The following is a 12640-nucleotide window of genomic DNA, read 5'->3' on the forward strand; positions in this document are numbered from 1 at the left end:
GTAGAAAATTGTTTTGATTTGGGATTGGATCAACGTGTGTGTACTTATTGTTGTAATAAATTAAATCAAAACCAGATGCCTGCTAGAGCGGTTCATAATAATCTGGAATTGGTTGAGATTCCTTCTGAATTGAAGGATTTAAATACTTATGAATCTAGTTTGATTCAAAGTATCCATCCCTTTCAGGCTATTGTAAGAATGGAGCCAAAGACAGGGAAATTGCCTCCATCAGATTTACAGAGAGGATTAAAGGGAAGAGTTGTTTATTTGCCTCTAGATTTGAAGAAAAACATTAACACAATTGGAGTAGAAAAAGTGGAAGAGGAACCTCTGGTTATCTTAGTTAATGGGGTTCCGACAAAGAATAAGAAAATATGGCAAGATTTAGTGGATGTTAGGAAAGTCAAAAAGGCAACATTGTATTTGAAAAAAAAAAATAAGTACTATAAGAATGTATATGTTGCAGAAGAGGAAGTAAGTGAGGAAGAGGATAGCGATTTGTGTGCTGGTCAAATTGAGAAAGTAGAACCCTCTAAAAGTGAAGAAATATATGAACATTATAGTGTTCATCCGTTGCATTCCAAGGAAGTCATGGGGAATGCTATTGAGTTGTTTCAAATGAAACAAGCCAAAGGGAGTCCCATTAGTGTCTGGGAGGAAAGTTTGGAAGCTCGGTGTTTCCCACAGCTATTTCCAACAGGTCAAGGAGGAAGATATGATGAGCGACCTCATCAAATTCCTGCTTCTGAATACCGGACTTTACGATTGTATGCAGAAGATGCTAGGTTTCGACAATGCATTCCCTTTTTGTTTCATCTCCTGTTTGAAAGCGATCTGTCTGGACTGTCATATGCAGTGAACCACATCTTGAAAAGTGGTACACAGATGCAAAACATCTTGGCAAGTGACTTTATGGATAAAGTCAATGTCCAAGACAGTATTTTGGATTCTCACCTGATTAATCTCATGGCGTGTCAGCGTGGTACTAATGAGTACTGGTACCGTCGTCATGGTGATTTAAAATGTATGCTGAGGAACTTAGGAACTCCCACATGGTTTCTCACTCTGAGCTGTGCCGAGTATGGCTGGGAAGACTTACTTGAATTTCTACGAGAGGCAAATGGAAACATCGAAAACATCGAATTCAAGACACCCGGAGAACTGTGCTCTTTGGATCCAGTCAATGTATGCAGGTACTTCAATCATAGATTTGAAGCTATGATGTCTAACATCATGAATAAGAAGAATCCACCTCTTGGAGAGGTGTTGGATTTCTTCTGGAGAAAGGAGTACCAAGCAAGAGGTGCTCCTCATATACATATGCTGCTGTGGATCAAGGATGCACCTAAATTTGGAACAGATCCAGAAGACTCAGTGATGAGTTTCATACAACAGTATTCTACGTGTGCTGTTCCAAACGCAAAGGAGAAGAAAAGCCTAAGAGAAAAAGTTCTACGTTTCCAAAGCCATCGTTGTGGAAAGTACTGTCGTCGTAAATTCAGAAACAAGGAAAAGTTCTACACCAAATGTCGTTTTGGCTTTCCACGACCGGTGATTTCTAAAGGAAGAGTAAACAGTTTGATGTCTTCGCTGCGACATAATGTGATGAAGAAATCACCTAAAAACACATACAATTTGAAGAGGAACGAAGAGTCCAAGTACATCAACGACTACAACCCAGTGATTTTGTCCATGTGGAATGCTAACATGGATATACAGTTTGTGGCTGATAACTGTATGGCTGTGGCTCGGTATGTGACATCTTACATCACCAAAAAAGAAAAGACAGAATTGAAGGATATGTGGGAGGACATTTCCCATGAAAAGAGCCTCAGTAAGAAGTTGTACAGTTTCAGTCTGAAGATGTTGTCGCATCAAGAAATCGGAGCTTACGAATGTTCTGACCGCTTGTCTTCAGCAAGTCTCTATACCAAATCTAGGAGTATCGTTTGGGCGAGTCTTGGTCTTGCTGCAACGCGTAATCGAGTTCTGAAACCTGTGCGGGAAATTGAGTATTTGGCGGAAAAGGAGCCAAACAGTACCGACATTTTGAAGACCAACATGTTGGATACATATTATCCAAATCGAAGCAGTCACCTCGAGAATGTTTGTCTGTATGAGGTTCTACAAAATTATATATTCAAGAGGAACATCAAAGAAGATATTGATAAAGGAGTGTATGCTGTAATTGGAAGTGAGGGATGTCTGGTAAAGCAAAGAAAATGCCACTTGGTAAACCATCGAAAATTGAGTGCGGAATCTCCTGAAAAAAAGGAGTTTTTCTATTTAGCACTTTTGCAACTTTTCAAGCCTTGGCGTGCAGAAGAGGAACTGCTTGGAGATTTCCTCTGTTACGAAGACTCTTTCACTGCCGCCAAGGAGACCATAGAATGTCCTGCTTTTCCCAAATATGTAGAAATGTTGAATGCGGAAATCGAGCAGGAAGCAACGATTGCAGCCGAGATTGCCAGAGACAGTTCTCAGGACAGTCAGAGTTCTGTTTCATTGAGTCAGGATCCACTAGTAGGCCCTATTATTGAAAATGAAGCTGCCACTGCCATGAATGAAGTGGAAAGAGCCATGGCACGTGCTCAGGAGGATGCGGTTAATTTAGTAGACTTGGAAAGACAACTCAACGTTGAGCAGAGGAAAATATATGATGAAGTTACCAAGCAAATTGATCACGGATTAAGTCATGAGAAGAAAGAGTGCTCATGTACGTCGTTGAAGCCTGTCCGACTGTACGTGAGTGGAGAAGCGGGAACTGGAAAGAGTTTCCTCATTAAAGCAATCTCATGTTATTTGAAGGAAAGGACTGAGTCATCGCTGTCTTGTGTTGTCACCGCTCCAACTGGACTGGCAGCACATAACATTAAAGGTATTACTTTGCATCATCTACTGATGCTGCCAGTGGAGCATGATAACAAATTACAATACCACAAGTTATCTGGAGATGCTTGTTGTGAAGTTTCAAGAGTCTTGAGGAAAATGAAACTTCTTATCATTGACGAAGTAAGCATGGTTTCCAATGTCATGCTTGCCTTTGTGCATTTGAGAATGCAAGAAGTTCTTAAAACAGAGTATGATGTGTTATTTGGTGGCAAACACATCATTGTTTTGGAGATCTTCTGCAGCTGACACCAGTGAAAGGACAACCTGTGTTCAAAATGCTCACGCATGAAGATACCAGGAAGTGCCTAGGGAGCATTGGCAACGTCAATATATGGTTAAACTTCAATTATGCTGAACTGCATGAAAATATGTGTCAGGCGAAGGATGAAGTTTACAAGAATATTCTACAAGATGTTAGAATTGGAAAAGTGACCGAGCATGGGAAAGAAGCTTTACATGCACGATTACTGTCAAATTTATATCCAGAACAAGACGTTGTGCCTGAGAATATTTTTCAGAAAATTACTGAGAAGAAATCTGGAATATGTTTGATACCAACTCTTGCAGAATGTGCCATCTTCAACAACAAAATGTTGCATTTAGAAAACCAAGAGATTGTGAAACTGGAAGCTATTGACAGAGTAGAGCATATGGGATCTACAATTATTTTGTCTGAGAATTTGAAAACAAAATTGGATTCATTAGAGAAGACTATATCTAAAACTGCAGGTTTTGAAAAGACTCTGAATGTGTGCTTAAATTGCCGTATAATTTTAAGAAGGAATTTACATGTTGAAAGAGGTCTGGTAAATGGATCAATGGGTAATGTTGTTGATTTTGTGAAATACAGAAATAGAGATGGAATTGAATTTTTAAAAATTAAATTTGATGGCATTGAGGAAGTACAGCTAATTGGTTGTTGCTCTGCTAGGTTTTTGCTTGTAAAAGACGTATATGTTCGCCGTAAACAGTTTCCTGTTTGCTTGGCATATGCGGTGACAATCCATAAATCGCAAGGTTTAAGTGTAGACAGTGCATTGGTGAATATTGGCAGTTCTGTGTTCAAGGAGGGTATGGCATATGTGGCATTGTCACGAGTTAGAACTTTATCGGGATTGTACTTGATTGAGTGTGATGTCACAAACATTTGTGCGGATCTAGATTGTGTTAAGGAATACAATAGGTTAAGAAGAGAGTATGCGCCACATTTGCCTCAATATCCTTTGTTTGAGAAACGTGTGGTAGGCCGGAAACGAAGAAATGTCACCAATACTATGCAGGTTGTAGCAAAAAGACGAAAAGTCGATGAACCTGAAATTATAAGCAGAAACAAAAAGGATTCTGTTGAAGATGTTGTTGGTTTTCAATTTGAAAACAGTTCTGGTGTCAACTGCTATGCTAATGTAGTGGTTAATGTTTTGTTTTCTCTAGAAAATGTAAAAGAAGAGATTGTGGTCAATTCTGATCAAAGATTTTGCAGTTTGTTAAATTCTGTGTTAGAGAAATGTAGCACTGATAAAACAAAAATAGAAAGTGTGTCTGAAATTCGAAATCTGTTAGACAGATGTTCAGGTCAAACACAATTCTCTCAAAATAATAAGCAAGATTGTCAGGAGTTTTTAATGTATATGCTTGATGTATTGCATGCTGAAGGTGTAGATGTAGATCACCTGTTTGGGCTTTCTTATCAATGGCAGCATGACTGCGAGAACTGTAGGGTATCAAGTACTACTAGTGTAGACTCAGAAAGATTTATATATTTAACTTTGCCAGACAGTAAATCAGTCTCCTTTAATAAGCTAGTAAAAGCAGCTGATCACAACATGGAGTGTAGCCAATGTAAATCTGAAATGATGTCAACATTATTTATACGGACATATGGCCAGTATGTCATTTTAATGTTCCAACGATGTAGGCCTGATGGAACAAAATTGACAACTTTAATTAAAAATTTTGTAGCTTCGCAGTTGTCAATATCAGGAAGGACTTTTGTAACTGCAGCAATTATATATCATGACGGTCCTTCAATAACATCAGGACATTACACAGCTTATTTAAAGTCTAGAAATGGCTGGTCATTCTGCAACGATTCTTTTTTTAACTTTCCAAAAAAAATTGCCGTATGACCTTTAAAATTCTTACCTGGTGTTTTTAAAACCAAAATTTTAGGGAAAGAATCTCGGGATGTGCTCTGAGGAATTTCAAGAGGTTCTAATGGCTCCTACACGATTTGGCCTTGAGGATAAGTGTAGTACAGAGACAATAGTTCCTGGAAAAAAAGAAGATTTTCTTACAGAAAGTGGTGGGCACAGATTAGTTGAAGGACAACAGAGTATTTCCCAAAGCAAACGGTCTTCTTACCATAACACTTGACGTCATGGAAAAATAACTGCACTTTGAATGAGTTCAGAAAAACTGTTTCTTTTTATAAGCTAATTCAAGCAGCCAATCAAAACATGGAGTAGAGGGAATGTAAGTCTGCAATGCTGTCTAAATTATTGGTCCAAACTTTTGATTATAATGTCATTTTAAAAATCCAATTATATAAATCTGATGAAAGTAAGTCTTCAACTTTAATTACAAATGTTGTGGCTACACAGTCGTTGATTTTAGGAAGAACATTTGTAACTGCAGCTATTATATTGCATGATGGTCATTTGACAAGATCCACTTATTAGACAGGTTATTGAAAATGTAAAAAAATTAGCTGTTTCGGAAATTATTGCCATTTGACTACGATACAATGTTGCCTTTTTACTAAAAAATATTCTTACTTTCTGTTTTCAGAAAAGAGAATTTAGGGTAGGTAACTGGCGTATAATGATTCTAGGGGTTGATATAATTTTATCTACTGTTTTATATTGCTTTGTGATTAAAAGTGATGTAGAGAATTAAATAATTGTAGTAGTCATAGAGGTACTGTAAGTCTGCTTCATAGTAAGCAGTATCAGTGTCATAGGAAATGTAGAACATGAGTGAGCAAAAAGGGTAAGATATTACTAGTCTAGGATTGTGAAAGTGATCTTGAACGTTTTCTTTCTGAAAGTTGCGGAAATACAAAATGACGGGATTTGCTTACAAGAATTCCAAGAGTTATAAATGGCTCTTACACGATTTGGCCTTGAGGAAACATGTGGTAGAGAGCGAGAAGTCATTTATTGTATGTAACATATTTTTCAAAACTATGGAGCTTTTCTTTCAGAAAGTGGCGGGCTGAAAAAACAGCACAACCGAGTGTAAGCTGTTCATAGGACATCCTTCGACGTCATGGAAAGTAAGTTACTTTTGAGGAGTTTTGATTTCTGATTGGTTATGTTATATGGGTTTTTTAAACACAATCATTTTGATTGTGTTTTTTTTCCCCACTGTTATATGATGAATACCTTCAAGTCACTGTTTTTAGTGAAATTTGATACATTCTGAGAACAGCAAAAATAAACCATTTAACATGTATAGTTAATTCTGTACTGTTTGTATTTATGATGTACATTTAGAACTGTGTAGGAGGCATGGAGAAGGTGAGGCTTCTGTAAGTGTCAAAGTTGTTGCATTCAGTGCGTACTCTTTCATATGCTGGACTACATCTGCATAATGAGATACCTAACCAAAGGAAACACAAGTGATGTGATTGTGAAATGAGCAAAAGAAATTGCATATTTTTCAAATACATTACCTGTGTTTCGTAACATTACGAATCAAATTGTGCAGATGAAGTTTAGGCCTCTCCAGGGAAACAGAGGAAGTTTGAACTTTATTGGTTGCCCTGCACATGTATTATCTCCTCTGTACTCTTCAACAAGGCTAAATTTGATCTGCAACCCTGAGTAGGCCTCACCTGAAACAAACGTCTGGATAGGACACACCTTATTGCCATCCTGAAACAATCATTTAAAATGTTAGGAACAGTTTTATGATGATTGTGCACCTCTTTTGCGCTGCGATTCCGTCACTTTTGTGAGACAACAGCAGTGCAAAAGATGCACCATGTTCCAAGATAGGCCTCAGTTCATCTGCATCAAGATACTGTTAGTTTAAAATGTATATCTTTAGGACTGTGTAGGGGGCCTGGAGAAGCAGAAGCTTCTGTAAGTGTCAAAGTTGTTGAAAAACTGTTTGTCCTTCAATCTTTTCCCTTGTCTTTTCTAATTTTTAAATACATGTTTTAATATTTTTCAAATGTTTGTTCTCTCTTTCACAGATTGAAAGTATAAAAATAACAAGTGACTAAGTTAACGACAATTATAAGGTAAATGTTTTGTATTCTTTTCGTTACATTTCTATCACATTTAACTACTATTAGTTCCACTGCTTCATTTCTTTAACCCTAACTTTCCTGCCTTTGCTACTTCCCTCATTCCTTTCTCTATTACTTACTTACTTACTCTACTCCTTCCACTCCTTTTCTCAGTCCCTCTCCTCATAGTTCCTCACTCTTGTTCACTCACTCCGTCTCTATTACTCTTAGTGTCTCTGACTGATCACTCTTTCACTACTTGTTCATTATGCTTTCTCTGTGTAGTTGAAGCACACTAAGGGGCATATTATGAACACAGCCAATAACATTTTTGCTGCTTTTATCGGCAGAAAACTGCTGCAAAAGCGGCTGTAGCGGCAGTTTTCTGCTGCAAAAGCGGCTTTAGCGACACATTTCTGCCAATAAAAGCTGCGAAACTTTTATTGCCTATGTTGATAATATGCCCCTATGTCATTTACATTTCTTTGCTGTTTCAATTTTTCCTTTTCTGTTACTTCTTCTTTTCTGCTTTCTGTTTTTTCTCTCTGTTATTCCACATGTTTTAATCTTATTTTGAACATTCACTCACATTCTCTAAGAAACTCTTCTTTGTTATTCTTCTACTCTCCTTATTTTCTTTCACTTCCTTATCTATTTTCTTTTTCACAATTATACCCTCTTCCATCTTTTCTTCGGTAAATAAATCTATTAAACAGTATCTCTGGTTTAGTCCCTATAGCTGTCTTTGTTTTAACATTACTCTCTGTTTACTTCCCTTATACTTACTCTTCTTTTTTTTTTTTTTTTTTTTTTTGGTTCGCTCCCGGTTCGCGTACCGGCGAGCGAACCGGGAAGCGAACCAAAAGGAATAGAGCTTGCCAGAGTGCTAAACATTCTAGCAATTTTTTTATAAAGGGGAGGTAGTTCTGAAAAGAACTTTTTTTTATGTTTTTGTTGTTTTATATATTTTTTTTTTCAGATTTTTTTTTTTTGTATTTTTTGAACAGTTTTATGGTTTTTTTTGTTTTTTGGGGGGGGAACAACAAAAAACAGGCATTGGAAAGGGCTCAACAGGAGCAAAAAATTTTTTTTACTTTTTGGGGCGTTTAGAGCACTTGTGGTTTTCAAATGCTCTGTTTATTAAGTTAATGCTCATATTGGCACATGAGAGCAATGTACCACAATATAAACAGGTAATCTTCATATGGACAAAGTTGTCCTGAATGTTTGGCACGGTTTCCCGTGCCTCTGGCCCCGACAGAGATACCTGTGACGATGTCCTGGCCACAGGAGTTGGTGGATTGTCCTGAAGGTGACGCATCTCTGCCCGGCTGTAGTTTAGTGGATGCCACCTCAGCATGTGACGGTGCATAGTATAGTTGCCGTAACTATACTTCTTTTCTGTGCCTCTAGATAAGTCCTCTTTACATATCAGGCACGTCACATATCGAGCATTAACTTTTTTCTGTCCTTCAGGAAATGAAAAAAACTGCCAAATGAAACTAGTTTTATGATGAGATAGCCGGGGCTCCTCTTGTAAAAACGGTGTTTCCTGTATCTCCTGTTCCTCTTCTTCATCCTCTTCATCCTCTGTGTTGGTAATGAACTGTGGAGGTAGTCCTCTCTTCCTATGAGGAGGTGGTGGTGGTGGTGGGGGTGCACCAGCTGAAGCTACTAATGAAGCCATTGCTCAGTGATCACAAAGGGTCTTCCTCTCACAAAGATGAAAGTCAGAGTGAAGAAAGAAGGAGGGGTTTTCATCATTTTTGAAATAAAATAGGTCTAAACCAATGAAAAGTGTTATTTTTAGGTCACATGACCTAGCCTTACATCATTAGGAAACCAAAAGTGAAATGAACCAATGAAAAGTTTTATTAACAAGTCACATGACCTGTTACGCTTAAGTTACGCTCTGCGGAACGCGCCCCGGATCGCTTCCGGGGTGCTGCGCTTCGCGCCTCGGTTCGCGCTCCGGAGCACTTCCGGGTGCGCTAACGCGGCAACGCGATACGTCGCGCTTTCGCGACGCGACCCGGATCGCTTCCGGGGAGCTGCGCTTCGCGCCGCGGTTCGCGTACCGGAGCACTTCCGGGTGCGCTAACGCGGCGCGTCATAAGACGCATTACGCGACAACGCGATACGTCGCGCTTCCTCGACGCGTCACGATGTTGATTTCTAACGCGGCCGTTGCGCAAACGGAACGTTTACTGGTTCGCGGACCGGGTCGCGGCACCACATTGAGCTAACGGGAAGCTTCCCGGTTCGCGAACCGGGAGCGAACAAAAAAAAATAATAATAAAAAAAATTATTAATAAACATATAAAATATATTTTTTGATTTAAAGAAGAATACATTTTACAGCTATAGATATTAGCTTTTAAAAAACCAATGAAATTCACTGAAAAAACCATAGGTTATAGACCATATATAGTTAGGAATTAGCATTTACAAAACCTTGAAAATTCACTGAAAAAACCATAGGTTATAGACCATATATAGTTAGGAATTAGCATTTAAGAAACCTTTTTTTTACTCACACAAAACCATTGAAATTCCATATATAGTTAGTTGCACTAACTATATATCGCGCACCCGCAATCCACTGCTGATGATGTCACATATTACATCATTCATGACATGGTCAGTGACATCACTGATGACATCACTGATGACATCTCAAATGACATCACTGATGACATCACTGATGACATCGTCCATTGACTGTGTGTTTCTGTAAAGTTTAAATATGTTTTACATATTGAAAAATGAGTAGATGTAGAAGTGCCTAAATAAAAGATTTAGTAGGTGCGTGACTGACTTTATGAATGAGTAAGTGATTAAATGTGTCTCACTGAGTGCATGGGTTAGTGACTAAACTGTCTTAATTTGTGCATCATTATGTCTGTTGTTCTGTAAAGTGCTGCATGTGTTGATCAGTAGCTATATGAGTAACTATATGGGTTATTGATTGATTGTCCAAGTATTTGTATGGGAGACTGAGTGTGTGTGTGGCTGGCTGGGAGATGTCTGACTCTGTGCAGATCAATGTGTTCTTGCATCAATGATTGTATAAGAGAGTAAGTATGTGTTAGTATATGTTTGAAAATGTAAGGTACTCTATGTTTAACTGTATAGATTAGAAAATGGAAGTGTGATTGATTCTTTACAGGACTGACTAGGTGTGTGAGTAACTCCATGGATCAGTGGCAGAGTGTGAGTGTCTGTATAGGTGTATGAGTGCATATGATAGTGTTGTAAAGATGAGTGATTGTATGTATGAATGATTGTATGGGTGAATGAGTGAATGTGTGTGTAGACGTAGGAATCAGTGAGTGCGTATGTAGTAACTAGTATTGGTGTGTCAATGGTTTAAAAAATTATATTCTGTATTTAACACTGGGTGTAACAGAGGTTATATTAAAGTGTGAGGAGATGCATTGTATTGTCACATGAATGATATCATCAGTGATGTGACCATTGATGTCAAATGAGATGTCATCAGTGATGTCATTTGAGATGTCATCAGTGATGTCATCAGGGATGTCATTTGAGATGTTATCAGTGATGTCATTTGAGATGTCATCAGTGATGTCATCAGTGATGTCATTTGAGATGTCATCAGTGATGTCATCAGTGATGTCACTGACCATGTCATGAATGATGTAATATGTGACATCATCAGCAGTGGATTGCGGGTGCGCGATATATAGTTAGTGCAACTAACTATATATGGAATTTCAATGGTTTTGTGTGAGTAAAAAAAGGTTTCTTAAATGCTAATTCCTAACTATATATGGTCTATAACCTATGGTTTTTTCAGTGAATATATATATGCTTATGGCTGCCACGCTTATGTGTCTCTCTATTTCTATGGCATATGCTTGCAATTGAAAAAGTGAAAAAAAGAAAATGTAACCGTCGCAACAGTATGCCAAAGCCAGCCCTGCTTTGCTTTTCTAGTGCTTATTTTTACATTAGGGACAGGGAGGAAAGGCCTAGTTATGAATGTCTCCCTCATTAATCCCTCATTAATCTGCTGCCCCTGATAAGCAATTTAAAGTGGGGCAGATGATTTAGGGGGCTGTACATAACATAAAATTATAGTGGGGTAAAAAGTTAATGATGGCGATTTTTTTCACACCAGTGTTCTGAGTGACATCACAGACAATTTGAGCTTTAAGCTCATCGTCTATTTGATGTTGCTCAGAACCCTGTTGCTAAACATCCCTGTAATTCACAATTTCCCATCTATAATTCTCTATGGTATGTATGGATCTCAAAAAGAGATATTAGCGTGAATGTCACATTCTAAATCTGATAATTCACTGCTTCGAGGTAGGAATGGTGCATCAGAGATCTCGTAACTCACTGTTGCTACGTCATAAAGGAATTCCAGGCTGTTTTGGTTGGTCCCTGTCAGAACCTGTCAGAACCTGTCAGAGCAACACTGGAATGCAGGTAGGAGAGCTTCTGAAGGAGAGAGAAGAGAAGGTACAGAGGGCAATGGGGGTGGCTGACAGGAGGTCAGCAGTAGCTGATGTCTTAAGGAGGGGCATTCATAACATAAAATTATTAGATGCATGAACAGGCAATTAAGCAATGTTTTTCACCTCACTAGTCTGAGTGACATCATCGACAACTCAGGTTTCGCTCTTATTGTATATTTCATGTCACTCAGAACCCCTCAGTGAAAAATGTCCCTGTAATTCAATGCTATCCATCAATAATTCTGTATGTTATGTAGAGCTCTCACTGAGAATCACTAATGTAAACACCACATTCTAAATCTGGTTATTCACTGCTATGACATAGCAACAGTCAGTAAAAAGCATTGTTACCCACTGTTGCTACATCATAAAGGAATTCAATGCTCCTCTGGTAGGGTACACTGGGAGCCTGTTGGCACAACGTTGACATCTGCTCTGATAAAGGCAGAGGGCACAGCTGCGGGAGGGTAGTGTGTGGGATGGCACAGACGGGTGGGTTAGGTGGTTGTAGGCTAGATATCAGGAATCTCCAAATTCAACCTTTTCTGTAGAAAGAGCTAATTACGTTTGATGAAAATCTTACTGACCTACTAGTGACCACATAAGACAAGATTACGTTGGTGGCCATGCCTTCAGCAGTGATCGCCTCAGTATAGCAGGCCTCTGGTTATTCACGGTTGCACATCTATATTTGAATAACAGTCATAAGCAGTAAATATGATGAGTAAACTGATCTTTCTGATCGCTGTTCATTCAATTATACTTCTGTTTCGAATATAGATTGCTCATTGGTAAAAGGTTTCTGCCGCCTTCTCTGTTGCTTGAGTTTCCATATAGCATTTCTACTTTATTCCTGCTTAAATATAAGCTGTTCATTTATTTAAAGTGTGACTGAAAGCATGAGAGGAGGCCCTGCAATAAAGTAAAGTATGATGCTGTATCTGTAGGTATTGTCCTTTGTTGTTTTTCCATTACCAAATCCTATAACGTTTCTTGTTGTTGGAAACATTTGCCGACAATTCATAAT

Source organism: Lissotriton helveticus, chromosome 2_1 (genome assembly GCF_964261635.1).
Source record: "Lissotriton helveticus chromosome 2_1, aLisHel1.1, whole genome shotgun sequence".
Taxonomy (NCBI): domain Eukaryota; kingdom Metazoa; phylum Chordata; class Amphibia; order Caudata; family Salamandridae; genus Lissotriton; species Lissotriton helveticus.